Source organism: Solanum dulcamara, chromosome 4 (assembly GCF_947179165.1).
Source record: "Solanum dulcamara chromosome 4, daSolDulc1.2, whole genome shotgun sequence".
Classification (NCBI taxonomy): domain Eukaryota; kingdom Viridiplantae; phylum Streptophyta; class Magnoliopsida; order Solanales; family Solanaceae; genus Solanum; species Solanum dulcamara.
The window spans coordinates 63,316,130-63,332,464 of record NC_077240.1 but is presented as its reverse complement, the minus strand read 5'-3'; the positions used below and the strand labels follow the sequence as shown (position 1 = coordinate 63,332,464).

General features: G+C 34.6%; 1 long non-coding RNA gene across 1 annotated transcript; it reads left to right on the top strand.

Annotated features, from left to right (window-relative positions):
- The first annotated feature begins 3,062 nt into the window (after positions 1-3,062).
- On the top strand, positions 3,063-7,430 carry LOC129887485 (uncharacterized). The gene is made up of 2 exons (XR_008766406.1): positions 3,063-3,348; positions 7,194-7,430. It is a non-coding gene; the product is annotated as an uncharacterized LOC129887485 (long non-coding RNA).
- Positions 7,431-16,335: the final 8,905 nt, after the last annotated feature.

The window sequence follows — 16,335 nt, the reverse complement described above, 5'->3', positions numbered from 1 at the left end:
ATTTACTGACTCTGGATTAGTTCCACAATATTCTGCCACATGTTCAAAGCTTTCACATACCTCACACCACATGTATTGTTGTTGAACCATGCTGATCGAAGCTTGTTGTTGTCCTTTTGCTAAAGTATTAAAATGCATTGTCATCATTTTTTGCATTGCTGCAATTTATGTTGTCAATGCAGTTACCTCATCAACTTCTAACATGCCTTCTTGTTTTTAAACCACGGGTCTAGAATTTCCTCCATTACACTCAGGATTTCCCTGATAGATGTGATTAAGCAACGTATATAGCTCATCATAGGTTTTCTCCAATACTTGTCCACCTGCAGCAGAATCAAGAAGAATTTCAATGTTGGGTTTCAACCCTTCTATGAAGGTATGAACCAACACCTCATTATCTTCATGGTGGTGAGGAAAACTAATGAGTAACGATTTAAACCTATCTCAAGATTGGTTCAAATTTTCTCTAGATTTTTGCTTAAATCTCAAAATTTTAGCCCTCAACTTAGCTGTCTTTCTCGAAGGAAAGAACCTGATAACAAATTTGCGAGCCAAATCGTTCCATGAAGTGATTAAATTTGGTGGTTCCGACTTCAACCATCTCTTAGCTTCCCCCAACAAAGAAAAGGAAAACAATGTTAACCTCACACAGTCAGGAGATACCCCATTAGGCGTATAAGTGTCGCTAATCTCCTAAAAGTTCTGGATGTGAAGTTGAGGATCTTCATGTGGCAAACCTGTAAAATGCCCATTAGAGTGCAACAATTGCACCATGTTCTATTTCAGTTCAAATCTTCCTCCAACTGTCGGTTTCTGAATGCTGAGGTGACATTTACTGTGAGTGGGACTACCACATCACGTACTGTCTTGGTTTCCATCTCCACTGGAATCTCTACCGGCACTTCGTTAGTATCACCTAGATTTACCTGTGGTACAGGATATAGAGTAGCTTCTCTCCTTCTTTGCTGATGCAGAAATCTTTCAGGCTCAGCTAACAGCTCTACAATGTTCTCATTTCTGTCTAGTGTGCCTTTATGAGTTCTCCTTCTCGAAATAACAGCTAAGATCAAGTTGTTAACACCAACACAAATAAAGAAACTTCACAAAAAAAACTATCACCAAATTAAATAAGTCCCCGACAACAGCGCCAAAAACTTATTCCATCCAAATGCACACGCAAGTGTACGTGGTCTCAAAAGTAATATAGTGACCCTTTTTAGGAGCCAGATATCGAACCCACAGGGAAATGTAATTAGGCATAGTCAGTTTTTCAATGAATCAAATTATTCATGTGTGTTTCAAAGAGTTGAGTTTATTAATATCTATAAAATAATTATACCAAAAATGATATGAGAACTTGATTTAACGGTATTAGAGAAAATTTATCAATTTAAAGAAGAGTCTCTGGGTTGTAGCATTTATAGATTTCTAGTTTATATCCTTTACTTTGGTATCCAATGGGTTTTCGATTACTGATTTATAGGGTTGATTTTACAGTTATGGTCTTCCAACCTCTAATTGCCTACTCTTGTTGACAGCTTAACTACATCGTTGAGCGGGCATAAGCATGAACCAACAAAAATACATTGATACTATCATCTTGTTTAGTAACCAAGCACGGTGTATAGATATGTGTCACATCCATTCTACACACAAATTATTCTAGATAATTCTAGGAAAAACATGCTCCTTATATTCTAGTGTTCTATCCCCTTTCCATGTTTCGAGTTCCAGGTGGACAAAAAATTTGTTCTAATAGTGATCAAGCATTACAATAATCAAAACAAGAATATAAGAGTAATCACATATAAAAACCCATTTTCAACCAAAGCAAACAAGATTTAAACCTTCATCTTATGGCTACAACCCAAGAACAAAAGGATTTAGCCACTCATAGTGTATAACATATTTACATATATCATTAATAACATCAAACTTGAATTCAAAATGAAAGGAAAGAAGAAAAATGTCACCAAAAATAGCTCTTTCTTCGTCTTTTCAATTTTTCTCCCGATAATCTAATCTACTTTTTAATAAAATATGTAAAGGTGCTATCCAAAACCAGGACACGGACTTGCTTTAGTTCAGTGTAATCTTTCATTTCTTGTGTTGGCTGAAAATTGCTCTATCCAAAACCAGGTTCGCAACGCGGACCTTACTGTCTCGACGAATCAACTCCAAAACTTGGAATTAAATTTCAAGGTCTAAGTGCGCGACATAGACAGGCTTTGTTGTAGTGTATTTTCTTCACCTTTTGCTCCCAACCTCTCCTTTGAGCTCTACTTTCAATCCAATCATGCTTTGAATGTCCATTTTCACTCAATTAACCATGAAAGTGTCTAATCATGCTGATTGGTTATAACAATACAAAATATGAAAATATGAAATGAACTCTATGACTTTACTCTCACTTTAACGATTTATGGATTTTATTTGCTATTGGGCACATAAATGTACCCAAGATCACTATACGTAAATAAGAGACATCCTAAATAAGAAAGCATAGTTCTCACAAAATAAGGAATCTCTCCTTCACTCTAATGGTCGATTAAAAAAAGACAAAAAGTCTTAGATCGGACAAGAGTAAGAGTCTGTTTGGATTGACTTATTTTTAAGCAACTTATAAGTTGAAAACTGTTTATAAGTTTTAAAAAAAAAGTTGGCCCACCAACTTATTTTTTTGACTTATAAGTTATTTTCAACTTATAAACTGCTTAAAATAAGTTCATCCAAATAAATCCAACTATTTATTGTGGCTTATTTTAAGTACAAAATGACTTTAAATTAACCAGTCAAACACTCAAAAAACTAAAAAACAGTTTATAAGCATCTTATAAGTCAATTCAAAACATCATTTCAGTCCCATAAGAATTTAAAAAGATGACAACAAAAGAAATGTGAAAACTACAGGAAATCGGTGGGCAACTATCTTCGGTCATCACATGAAAAATCCAAAACTTACTACTTTGATAAGGTTCTTCGCCCACTTCTTCTGAAGTATCTCTGTAATGATTCATCCCATCATTATGGTTGGTTAGGGATATGGTACTCATATGTGAGTTCCGTATTAAGTTGAGTTAGTAGCTTTTGTTTAGCTGATATCTCCCTTTCATTATGTTATGTTGTAAAATAGGTCGTATTCTATTTCCCTAGCCGCTATTTAACAAGGCTTTGCTACAGCGATGGGGCTTCACCGTAGAGAGAATGTCTTAGGGAGCTGAGGTTCACCATAGCAAAGGTGGACCTGTTACAAATGGTTTTCCATAGTGAAGCTTTGTTCGCTACAGTGGGTCTGCTGCAGCGGACAAGATCTATATGGCAAATGATGCAAGACAGAATGCATCTTAAGTCAGTTTTCATCCAAATCTTTTCTCATAACTTAAAATTTTCGAATCAGAGAAACCCAAATGAAACTTTTTCATGGTCTAGGCCTTGTTTATTTATAGAGTGTGTGTTTTCTTCTTAAATCTTTTAACCTTTAATTCGATTTCATCCTAGAATCAAAGAGAATGATCTTAATGGAGAATCATGGATTAGAACCCTAGAACTCTTGAAATTGGTGAAACAACATGTGGTTTGATGTAATTAGTGTGTATTTAAATTCTAAGTTGTTTAATTATACTTCTTAGGATGAATTTGAGGTTTTAACTATTTTTATGATTTCAGAGAATCTAGAAATCCCATAAAAATGAGTTCTTGAGTATAGATTGTGATCTTGAGACATCTACGTGACCCCACATCTAGTGTAGTCACTTCCTAAATCTGAGGGTGAGCTACTTTAGTCTAGGCTGTCGTAGATTTTTTGATGATAGATGTCTCTGTTTAAGATATTGAAACATTCATTTATTTTCTACTCTTAGATAGTTGATGCCTATAGTTCTACTTCGATGACTTTTAGATCATAAGGATAACTCTTATTACATATGCATGCTTCTTGAATATGTCTAGTGATTCAAATTTTGCATGTTTAGTTGTCGAAGGTTGGTTCGCTTACATGAGGGCTAGTGTGGGTGTCAGTCACAACAGTTTGGGTCGTGCCAAAATTTGTCTTTGATTCCTAGGTTCATCGATCTCAATGTACTAGGATATGTCTAGTAGAGTCTTGTAGAATAATAGAGAAATGTTTGTACTGCTCTTTGAGAGGCTACAAGACACTCAAAAAACTCATTTCTTATGTTTGTACTACTCTCTCAGAGGCTACAAGACACTCAAAAAACTCATTTCTTTCTTTTCTTTGTGTTATTACTTGATACCAATTGGTATCTGGTGTTCCAAATTGATATCCAACACTTTCACTCTTTTCTCTCATAGATGGAGAGGCCATATTTAGGTGAAGCCAGAGCTTAGGCACTCAAACCAGTTAATGTTTCTATGAGTCACCTTAGAGGACGAGCTATATAAGGTGTTAGGATTAAGAAAAAAGAAACAACTCTAGACAGGTGCAGAGTCTCAACTATTGATTAGGTACGAGGTAGGTCTACATCCCTCACACCCCAAGAGGATCTTGATGCAGCAACAGAGGAAGCAGAGACACCAGTTCAGGAGACTTTGCACCTACTCCCATTTCTACAAATGTGATGGCTCAAGTGACGATATTGTTGAGAAGTTTAATAGAAAATGAGATGACACTTGCAGTTCCCACTGTATAATATCTAGGGGTCACCATGTTGCAGTTGTAGCTCCATAGAAGGATTAGATTTTAGTGATAGAGATATTCTTGATGACGGTGACTGGATCAATAATGATCGGAGAAGAGAATGACTTGTTCTAGGGGTTCACTAAAATGAAGCTTCTTATTTTTATGGTACTAAGTCCGAGGATGCATATGGGTTCATCATTGATTGCAATGAGAGGCTCCATTAGATGGGAGAAGTGGGGAGATATAGGGTAGAGTTTGTCACCTTCCAGCTGCTAGGGGATGCTAAGTTATGGTGGTGGGCATTTGTTGAGTATAGACCCGTTGATTATTTTATGTTGACTTGGACCCAATTCTACTCTATCTTTTCGGATATGTTCCTTATACTCTACAAGAAAAGAGGAATGATGTGTTTACCAGCATGAGCAGGAGAATTTTTCTATATCAGCATATGAGGCCTGGTTTCACTGTTTGTCCACATATTTATTGCAGTTTAACAACTAAGGAGAAGAGGATCAGATACTTTATCAAAGGTCTGAATGTGGGGCTACAGCTAGCAGCTCTGTAGATGGTATCTTCCAGTAAGAACTTCTAGAAAGTGGATGAGCATGTAAATAATATGAAGGTGGTGAAGTAGAATTTTTATGCTAAGTGCATAACAAGGCATGAAAGAGTGATAACTTCAGTAGACCTTCTCTAAGGGATTGATTCCTCAGGGTTATTCTGTGTAGGTATCGTGTGGGGATCCATCACGGATCAGCCAACAGTCATCAAGACAGGAAGGGTACAATATGAGTGTGGTCTGCCAGGCACATTTAAAAGTGGTGTCCCAAATTTAAACAGGGTTGGCAGGTTGCTTAGCAACAAGCTTCTAGGGCTCTAGTTCCAGCAGGTAGAGGAATGTAGCTCATTCAGAAGAGACAACCCTCAACTTAGGTGGGAAGGCTATACAACCAGAAGAGATAGCAATTAACCTAACTAGGTCAGAGGTCAGGCTGGTAGAGGCAGTACTCAGTCTAGTTGGGGCAGTTCACTGACAGGAGGTAAGGATCATTTCTATGCCTTTCCGGGCAAACCTGAGGAACAAATGCTAAATTTAAATGAGTAAATTTTTGGGCCAGATCCAGAAACCGGAAGAAACTTCTTCATTTAATTTCAAAGATGGGTCTGATCTTGCATGTGTCGTCGATGCTTGTACATCTGTGTACATTTTTAATAATATATGTAAATCTAAAATATCCCACTTAAAGTAAAGATGTAAAACTTTTGTTGAAGTTCATTTGAGACAAGTGAAAAAGTAAATTAGTCATGTAAAAGAAAAAAAAAAGATGACTTCTTAGTTTGGACTAAATAGCTTCACATTAGGGTGTAATTAAAAGGTTTAATTACTTACTCTCTGATTAGAGAGGTGGTTTCATTTTTCCTAGAACTACTCGAAGAAAGATTATATACATAACAAAATCTGAAGTAGGATATATCTTTTATGCGATATTGCTTTTTGAAGATATTGTTCACAGTTTCTTCATTTGCTCCTGTTAACACAAAGAGAACTTATTAAACGATGTATGTCATTTTAGTAGCCAAAACACTCAACGCTCCGTTGCTGCATATCTTGCTGCCTTGTTAGAGGTTTTGGACATCATTGTAAAGTTATATGACTCATGATCTATTTGGCGGAGCACAATCTAAGAGTAGAACTTGTAGGTGGCGATGTACAAAACGTTTTCATGCTTCATCATGAGGCACTCACCATTCATATAGAATGAGACATCGACTAGTCATCACTGCTAAGGTTGAGAAAAAAATAAAATTTACTAGAAGAGCAAGATGCAACAGGGTGTTGGGCTTTTGAGACATCAGCAAAAAAATATACAAAAGTAAAAATAAAATCCAAAAGCTCATAAATGGAGTTGGCAGAGTGTTATGAAGATTTCGGGGAGAGAAATTGTGCAAAATCCTTAAGATAATATTGAACAACTTGTCAAAAGCTTCTCTCAACAAAATTTTTAGGAATATGACAAGACACGGGTTCAGTGGTAAAAACTGACATACTAGAAAATTATAGAAAGAAAGTAGAGAAGAATCAAGTTTTGATCATAAAAATTCAAGATCATTGTGTTTTTACATTTTATTAGGTTGGGAGGAGATCTCGACGGATACCCTAGGTAAGCCAAATTCGTTAGATGTTATGCATCTTATTGTAACTTGACTAGGAGCATCTTTGTGATTCTACTCTTTCATGAGAGGAGTCATAGTTTACATTGGCTATCCATTGAGGTAGGAGGCTCATCAATTACAATATCTTATAGAGATTATACTTATGGTACTCATAATGGGCAACGATAATATCCTTTTATTACCACGTTGTTATTTGACTAATGTAACACATGATATGATTTGACTTTTTACCATTACTACAAAAAGTACATATCTTCTACGTGTTCTGTATACTATATATTGACATGTTTTCTTACTTGTGTTTATTTAAACAATTATGGATAAGTGGTATCTACTCACTAAGCTAGTAAGCTTACTCTTTTCTTAGTGTTGTTTACAGAGACAACTAGTTATGTAGACGAGGACATCCTAGCTAGCATGAGCAAAGTTGATGATAGTAATTAGCCCGTATTGGTTCAAGTGGATGAAGAGTCTTTATCATCTATAATTGTGTATTCTAAACTTGAGAATTATTTTATTAGTCAGTTTTGAATACTTTGGTTATCTTAAGACTTACAAGTTATGTGTTGAACTTTCTAACTATACTTTCGTGATCTAGTTTTATTCTATTACAGCAGATAGATAATTATGGACGATCCTAGAAATGTTTAAATTGTCATGCCAGTCTAACATCATTTTGTAGCTATAAAAGGACAAATGAGAGAATGCCATTCTTGAGGACATCAGAACATGGGAGACAAACAAAATCCCCTGAAAAGAAAAAGGATGGTGATAGCATTATAGGCTAAGTGAAGTTTACAATTTCACAATTCTAACCTTTTAAAAGTTATTGGGTTCTAAATCACATAATTTGGAGCTAAGTTATTGAATTCTAAATACTTTGCCTTTTTGTCCATCATTTAGGTTTTAGACTCTTCTATAATTATGAATTTATTTTGTATATATAGAAAAAGTTTCTTAACCAAAACCTTCTTTGTTATTCTAGACTCAATTATGCTATGAAAATTTAAGCAAATAAAAGAATTAAACAAAATTGTTAAACATATAATAAAGGGAAAATGACCATAATTTCCCCTATGTTTTACTATATCGTTCACATCTGTTCTCCGTTATATTATATGGCCAAAATTACATATGGTTCAATGATGCTTCTTGAGGATATTCGTACGATCAGGGTGAACAATGGTTTGAGGGAGTGCATGAACATCTTATCATCTATGATTAATTATTTATCCACGAAGTGAATCTGAATAGTTTAAGTGTTATGATATAACTGCTTCAGTGGTACCTATGTTTCCTTGTTTAGAGTCATGAAGTGTGTTACTTCTGCTATTGAATTGTTCTATGAAAGGGTTCATATCGCTTTGGGCTAGAGGCTAAACAGATTTGGTAATGTGTTGCAGTTACTTAACGGGAAGAATGTTGTAGGCTATCTGGGTACAAACTTCTTGATGGGTATGATGTGTACTAGTGGTGGATCTAGCGGATGTTCACAATGTGGTACTAGTGATATATGGAAGCGGAGACATTGATTGTCAAGTACGAATACTAGCTACTTAAGGAGTTATCAGTTGTTTTAGTTACTTGAGAAATGAAGTTCGATATTGCATTAACATTTGAGAAACCAACTGGTTGTTACTATAGACACTTGAGTTAGGCATCATTTATAAAGAAAATTATAGTGATGGATCCTTGGTAAGGTATTAATGTGTTTAGGTGGTGAAGTGTATTTCGAGGATCTAATGGAGACTAGTGATTTCATTATGAGCCAAAAGGAGTGGATTGATATTGAGAGGATAAGCTTATGGGTAAAGGAAGTTCCAACGAGTATACTTATCTAAAGGCAATTGAGATTGTTAGTTAGAAAATGCATGTAGAAATCGGTTAGTTCATTGAATTTGGCTGGTATATCTTGGGTTTGAAGTATCATATCAATCATAAGATCGATTTTAAGGGGTTTCATGGCTTTGTTTGTCTTGTTCAGGTTATAGTAATAGGGTCACGTGTTCATCAAATAGGTTAAAAACTCTTGGGTAAGATTTGAGGAAAAATTCTATAGATGTTCAGCTAAGTGTTGTGAAAAGTTCTTTTGTGATTTCGAATTTGATAACTAGTACGACAAGAATTTCTTATGAAAGATATGGTGAGATCAATTGGAAAGTGGTTGATGATAAATGAAGGTATGCAATTTCGAAGAATCTTCAAGGTGTAGACTAATATTGATTGATGAGGGGATTGGTTTACATGGTGTGAGTCAGAATTCAGGTTTTTCATTGTAAGTCTACATATGTGGTAGTAAGTTTTGTCGAGGTATGGATTGGTAAAGTAAGAAATGATTGACTGTGTAGATTAATGAGCATTTGGGAGGACTTATAAATAGTTTGGCTTGTAGAGTTTACTACTTTTGATTGTTAAAAATCATAATGAAGTGTTTCATTTGAGGATTTTTGTTTAGAGTAAAAGGTAATATGCTATGGTTTTTGGCCAAAGAATAAAAATGATAAATGCATTAAGGAAAGGAACAAGAGTTCAAGCATTTAGTATTGGGACATGAGTATGAGTTAAGAATTTGAATGTCCTAGCAACATTACATGATGGATACAAGTTAAGAAATGTGAAGAAATAAGATATCACATATAGATCCTTGGTTTAAAGTTGAGGGTTGTATGAATTTTCACCTTTAAGTTTAGATATGTCAATGCAAGGTGGGCTTGTTCGGCACAAATTTATGAAGGGTAATCAACTACTTTTTCGAAGATTTGATTTTGGTTTGGGTGACAAACAGTGATGTATGAGAGATTTTGTGTTTTTATATTGGGTTGGATTATTCAAATTATGGTAGGTGATTTTTGGGTGCACTACAAGGACTTACAATTCTACATGATTATTGAGGATTTTGAGTTGGGTTGATACTTGTTGATGGAAGCTACACAAACTATTATAATGAGTTACAAAGACACTTGATGGTGTATAAAGGTTATGCACTTATGGTATAAAAAATTATTGGGGTGATCAAGGGTTACTATAAGATTTGGCATGAATATATGATTATTTGAATGGTGGTTGGGGCATGGCATGTGAAGGTTGCATGTGGTTGATATTGATTTCTGATTCAAAAGATGTAGCTCGAGGGAAAAGCGCTATCAGATATTGAATTAGTGTTATGGGCCTTGGGTAGGGCCAATTTCCATCATGGAATGCTTCGAGTAGGCTTGGAGCGGATAGTAACCTTTCTTTTGGGAAAAGAGAAGTCATAAGTTAGAGTTATGGAGAGTGTCAATGTGATTTCGAAGGAATTTTGGTACTAATGATGCTTTTGGAAGCATGAGTCGAGGATCAGTAAGGTCATGATATTGGGTTCATGAGGTTAGATTTGAAAGTAGATCGAAAAGTTGAGATTTTAGGAAATTTTGGAGTTTTGGAGGCTTAAAAGTTAAAATGATTGACTTTAGTAAGCATTTGGAGTTTCAAGTCTCAAAATAGAATTCTTTCAGTTCCATCATCTTCAGAATGTCACTTTTGGGTAAATAGGACTATTGGCTCAAGTCTTGAGGTATTTAGATGAGTATTTGAAGAGTTTTGGTATTTTAAAAGTTGAAAGCATAAGATAGTTGACTAAATTCAACATTTGATGATAGCAAGCTCGGAATGGAATTTCGAGAGTTTCGTTAGCTCCGGAATATGGTTTTTAATTTGTATGGACTGTTGGTTTGAGTCCCAAGATTTTTGGTTTGATTTTGAGCCATTGGACGAGATGCGGAAAAAGTTAAGATGGAAGTTTGACTTTAATCAACATTTGAGGTTAGAAAGGTCATTTTCAAATTTTGATGATTCTACTAGGTTTGAAGGGTGGTTTTGATCTAGTTGAAGGTTTGGTTCAGTTCCCAAAACATTTGGATGAGTTTCATATCCTTATTTGGAAATTTGGAGATTCGTAAGTTAAATTTGATTTTGGTCAATATCGGGTTAAGGGGACCTTGTTTGGGCATTTTGATGATTTCATTGAGTCCAAAGTACAATTTTCAAGATAGAAACATATTTGGTTTGTGTTTCGAAAGTTCCCGATGAGTTTTGGGTGAGTTTTTAAGCTTCTTGGATGCTTTGACATTATTTTAGCAAATTGTGACAATTAAAATATTCATTATTAGTTTAAAAAATCAAAAAACTATTCCAAAACTTCTGAAAGTGTAAGCATGAATTATAGGACTGATATGCAAAGATTGGTGCATGGCGATAAGTCGATATTAGACCTTTATCATAAAATATGAAATAATTATTTATTGAGCAAAAATAATATTTGACTGGGCAAACTAACACGGAATTGAGCTTCAATTGAACGAGTAGGTCTGTATTATTACTTAGAAGATTCAGGAAAAAGAATTTGACTATTTCGCTAATGTATGAGAGAGTTGCGGCCTTTTTAGTGAAAAAAATTAAGTGTTGGTTTTTGGTGTAAAACACTGATATTTAGGTTTTTAAATTTTAAACTGTGTTCATTTCATATTTTAAACATATTGAAGTTCTAGAGCTTAGAATGGAGTGTTTTTTGCATATTTATTCTCAATTTAATATGGAGCTTAGTATCTGATCCTCAATTCAGCATTCTCTCATGATTTTTCATTTGATTTTATTTTTCTATCTGTAAACTTTTTGAGAAAAAATAAAGTTTTATGAATTTGGACTCTGTTTTTTATGAAAAAGGTATATTTAGAATTCTCATGTTATGGGTAAACTGATTTTGGCATAAACTTGTAGATTCTTAAATTATTTTCATCATATTAACCATATATAATTTGGAGGTTTTTCGGTAAAGTAATAGTTTGATAATTGAGGATTTCAAGGTTGATTTCAACTCCATTTTTGATGAAATTTCATAGTTTAACTTTTCTAAGCATGGATAAAATATTTTTCAAGAAATATTTCAAATTCGAGTCATGATTTTGGATCCAAGTATTGAGGGTTTTCTCAAGAACATAAATTTTAGTAAAATTGAGATTGTGAGCTCATTTTTTAACCCATTTTGAATGAGTTTCACCAGAGAGTTTCAAAACCTTTGACATGTTTTTATAAAAATTTCCAGAGGTGGCCCTAACCCTCGAAAATGGATTTTTTGGGTCATTGGGGAATCGGTTTTCAAAATCATTGATATCAGTGTTATTATTCACGAATTCTGTCACGACTCGACCTAGGACCTAGTCGTAACACGGCGATCGAAACCCCAAAGGGCTCCAACCAAGCATCTTGTACATATCATAAGCATACATAAGGTAAAGGAAAAGCGAAAATATCATAAGAGAGTCTAAACCATGAATAGAAATTGAAGAATGTCACATGACAACATAAACTCAAAACATTAGTTCAACTAGATGCCTCTATTCATGAGCATGGGCGGGGGCTAACACATGTCCCTAGTTCACCCTCAATATGAAACATAACAAAAGTCATTGCAAACAATAATCAACTTGATGACTAGTCTCCGATAAATGAGGACTCACCACACACACTGTCGGATAGGAAAGCTTAACTAGCTAGTAGATGAGTATGATCTTCAACCTCTACCCCTACATTATGTGACAATGTAAGCAAAAAGTATGCATTAGTACATTGGAATGTACTAAGTATGAGGACATGACATGCAACGTAAATCATGAAATGCAATGGTTAGTAAAACACATGATAAGATGAGATAAGTGAAGTCATGAGAAAACCATAATGACCAAAGCATTTAAAAAGAATAATTTAAAAATTATGGCATACGTAAGAGATCATACATATGTGGGATAGGAACCATAACCGACAATAAGACCATGCGAGCTATAATATGGAATCATGTTGTCTCCCCATTCAACGAAGAAAAGGGGAATCTACTTGCCAAGGTAGACTCTACCCCGCTAGGCAGGTCATACATACACTATATATGGATCCAATAGCTAAGGCATGAAGAAAACCTATGCTGACACGTAGTTTAAGAGACATGAGGTTGCTACTAAGGCTTTTGGTAGGGCCCCCGCCTCAAGTCTACTCGGTACTAAGTCAAATCACACGAAATACATACATAATATAGAATTATAATTTCATATATCATAGTCATGATCATAGGTTTGAAATCATAGAATAGCTCATTTTCATAACATACTTGTAATGTGAGAATTGTCATTTCATCATTACAATCATATTTGCATAATTCATATAGTTAGGCCCTTGGTCACCAGATAGGGCTCTAAGTCACCTTACTTCATAACTTGCATGAAATTCATACCTTGAACTTAGAGTAAAACTCAATTGCATAACCAATTGAGTTGAAAATCATGTAATTGACTTGAAAACATGCATGATCATATACTTTCTATCAAATCATACATAATTCATATATATAGTATCATTAGGAAGTATAATTGAAAATACTCATATTTTACATCATGAACCCTAAAGATCAAAATAGGAGAATTCATGGAAAAACTCTTCAATTTAATGCAATAACCATCAATTTATATCAAAATAGACTCATAATCATAATTTGAATCATAATTCATGCAATTGGAATAGTGATCAAAAAACTCATAAAATATCATACTTTAATTTGATAGGAAACCTTGAGAAATTGATTGAGCTTCATGGATGAAAGAATCCATGAATCAATACTCACATACCTTAAATGAGAAAATCAAATAATTTGGAAGAACTTGAGAGTTTTGATGGAGAGCTTGAGTGAATTTAGTTGAAGTCTTCAATGAAGTCCTTGAGAGTCTTTTGTAGAGAGAGAAATATTTGAGTAGGTGAATTGTAGAAGAATGAATTGAATTAGAGGTTTTAGGTTAATTTATAGAGTTGAATTAGGTCCTAAAAACGTCTAGGTTCATTAGCTAACAATTAGAGAAAAGTCTAAAGTGCCCTTACTAAAAATTAAATTTGGCCAGAAAACCATTGCCACGTCCGCGATGTGGACTTGCTGCGCACTTTACTATTTTACGCAGTTTCTTTGAAAAATCTATCTTTCGATGTACGGGGTCCTAAAAATCCATCGAGACTATTTTTCCGCAGGTTTTGACCCCCTGATCGATAATCCGAACTCAAATTTTTTAAAAAGATTAAGGATAATGTATTACATGAGCGGCCTATTCCGAAGACATTCTTAAGACACTTGTGAGCATTTTGAGGGATATTACAAATTATTATTGTGATTCCTTGTTTGACTAGATTGTTTTGATTTAGAGACCCGTCGAAGAGGAAAAGCTCAAGTACGGTTTTGATTGATTGTGTCTGAGGCAAGTAGACCTCTTGACTCTTTGTTAAGTATATAAAATCTTATATGTCTTATTGTTTGTGATGGGGAGTAATGGAAATTGGTGAATGGTTGAAAATGTTTGATCATTGGCATAGGTCAAATGATTCTAATGATAACAAAGCGTAATAAAAAGGAAACTTGATGTTATATTAATATGTAATGTGTTGTTCTTGATCCGCACGGTTATATTGATTCATTATGAATGATGTATCACGATTATGTTTATGTGAATTGTGTTTTGCTATGGAAACTCTCGCCTTCGTATTGTTGTGTGAACATGCTTACTTGCACTTGGTTCTGAGATACTATTATGAGACTTGTACCATTGATGACGATGGAAAATGGTTCTGGGAAGAGATTTATGCCGTGTTGTTTGTGCAACAGTGGGAGATTTATGTTGTGCTACTTGTGCAACAGCGGGAGCATGGACTTAGGAGTCCCCTATGGGTTCCGTGATGCTTGTGCGATGAGTATGTATCGTTAGGACAGACATGCTTCATTATAGGTGACATTACACCTCATGGCATTGCACTTCATCCTTGATTTTCTTGATCTCACTAAGTGGATGATTATGACTTGATGACCTTTGAGTATGAAATACTATAATGATATTATGCATGTGTTGAGGTGCAGATTGTGATGAGCTAAATGTGCTATGTTGTGATGCATATTGTGAATACCTAGGTTGGGTTGACTGATTTCTGTGCAGGTTGTAGTTTGTGAAGGTTCGGTTGGAGTGTTGGGAGTACGTATATTTTGTATGTTTTACACTGAGTTGGTAGGCATGCTTGTTGAGTACTGTTGTTGTACTTACTCCCTTTCTTCAACATTTGTGTAGGTTACGAGCCCAGAGCATCGCGATTACTTCTTCTTCTCTTCTACGTCCTATGCTTATGGTTGGGAGTTTGCAAGGTAGTTGCTTGTCATCTCGGCGGACACCTCTACACTTTCATTATGTCCTTCTGCTTTAGAATCAAAGACATTCAGATTTGTATTTATTTCGACTCTATTGTAATACTTAGAGGCTTATACACGTGACACCAGTTCTTAGGGGTATTTTGAGTTACGAATATGTTAATCCGAAGTGTCAATGTTGATTTTGTTCTTATTCTATTTTACTTCTGCATCTTCCTCTTTAGTTGGGTTTTAGGCTGACCTATCTTGATGCGATATAACATGGGTCATCACGTCCAAATTTTGGGTCGTGACATGGAGAAGTTTAGATAATTTTCACAAATTATGAGATTTTTATATTTTTAAGGAAAATACAATTTAAGAATACAAATTACATGTTCATGTAAAACTTCAACTTTAAAGCAACCTCATTTCAAATCACTGAATTCAAAATGTTGCTTCAAGAATAATAGAGATGAAGGTCTCTCTATCATGATACCCAACTAAAGGAGACTGCCACTTATGTTGTTTTCTTTTCTCAGTTGTTTTCTTGCTATGAGTCTTAAATTTTGCTTGAATTAAAATAGTAGGTGATACAAAAACATTCAGTGGAGAAAATGTGTGAAGAGGATACGTATGATTGTCTTGGTACAGAGATGTGAGAGTGACTATGAATAGTTTGAGGAGAGACAGAAATAGTAAACAAAGTATTGAAGAGAGGTGATTAGACAGGATAGGATATGACGCAACTTCAGCTTCTCGAGAACATGATCTTAGATAGAAGATTATTAGGATACGGATTAGGATAAAAAATTAGAAGATAGTTTAATATAATCTCACTTATTCTTCCATACTAGTAGTTGTATTGTAGATTCTTATTCCTTCGACTTATGCTACTATTTATTGTCCATTATAATTCGTTTATTGTATTATTTTGATATACACTATTGTTTCTTTTTCAGTATGCTTTGGCATATCTTGTGTAAGATTTTGTCTTGATTTCTATACTCACACTATTTTCTTAAATCGGGAATTTATCGAAAATAATATTTCTACCTTCTAAGGTCCTTAAGGACAAGATCTACATATACAAAACCCTCTTCATATCTCATTTGTGAAATTACACTAAATATGTTGCTTGAACACAACATATCTAAAGGGTAAAACGTCATTTTTTCCCGCAGTCCCAACTCCAGAATCCAATCAACATCCACATATAGTTTCACTACTTGCTAGTTGCTACCATCACCAAGAATTACTTGAGTCTTTCTATTTAAATATATATACCTTCTGCAAAAAAGATTTGCTTTTTTCAATTCAGTTCAAGTTCACAGAACTAATG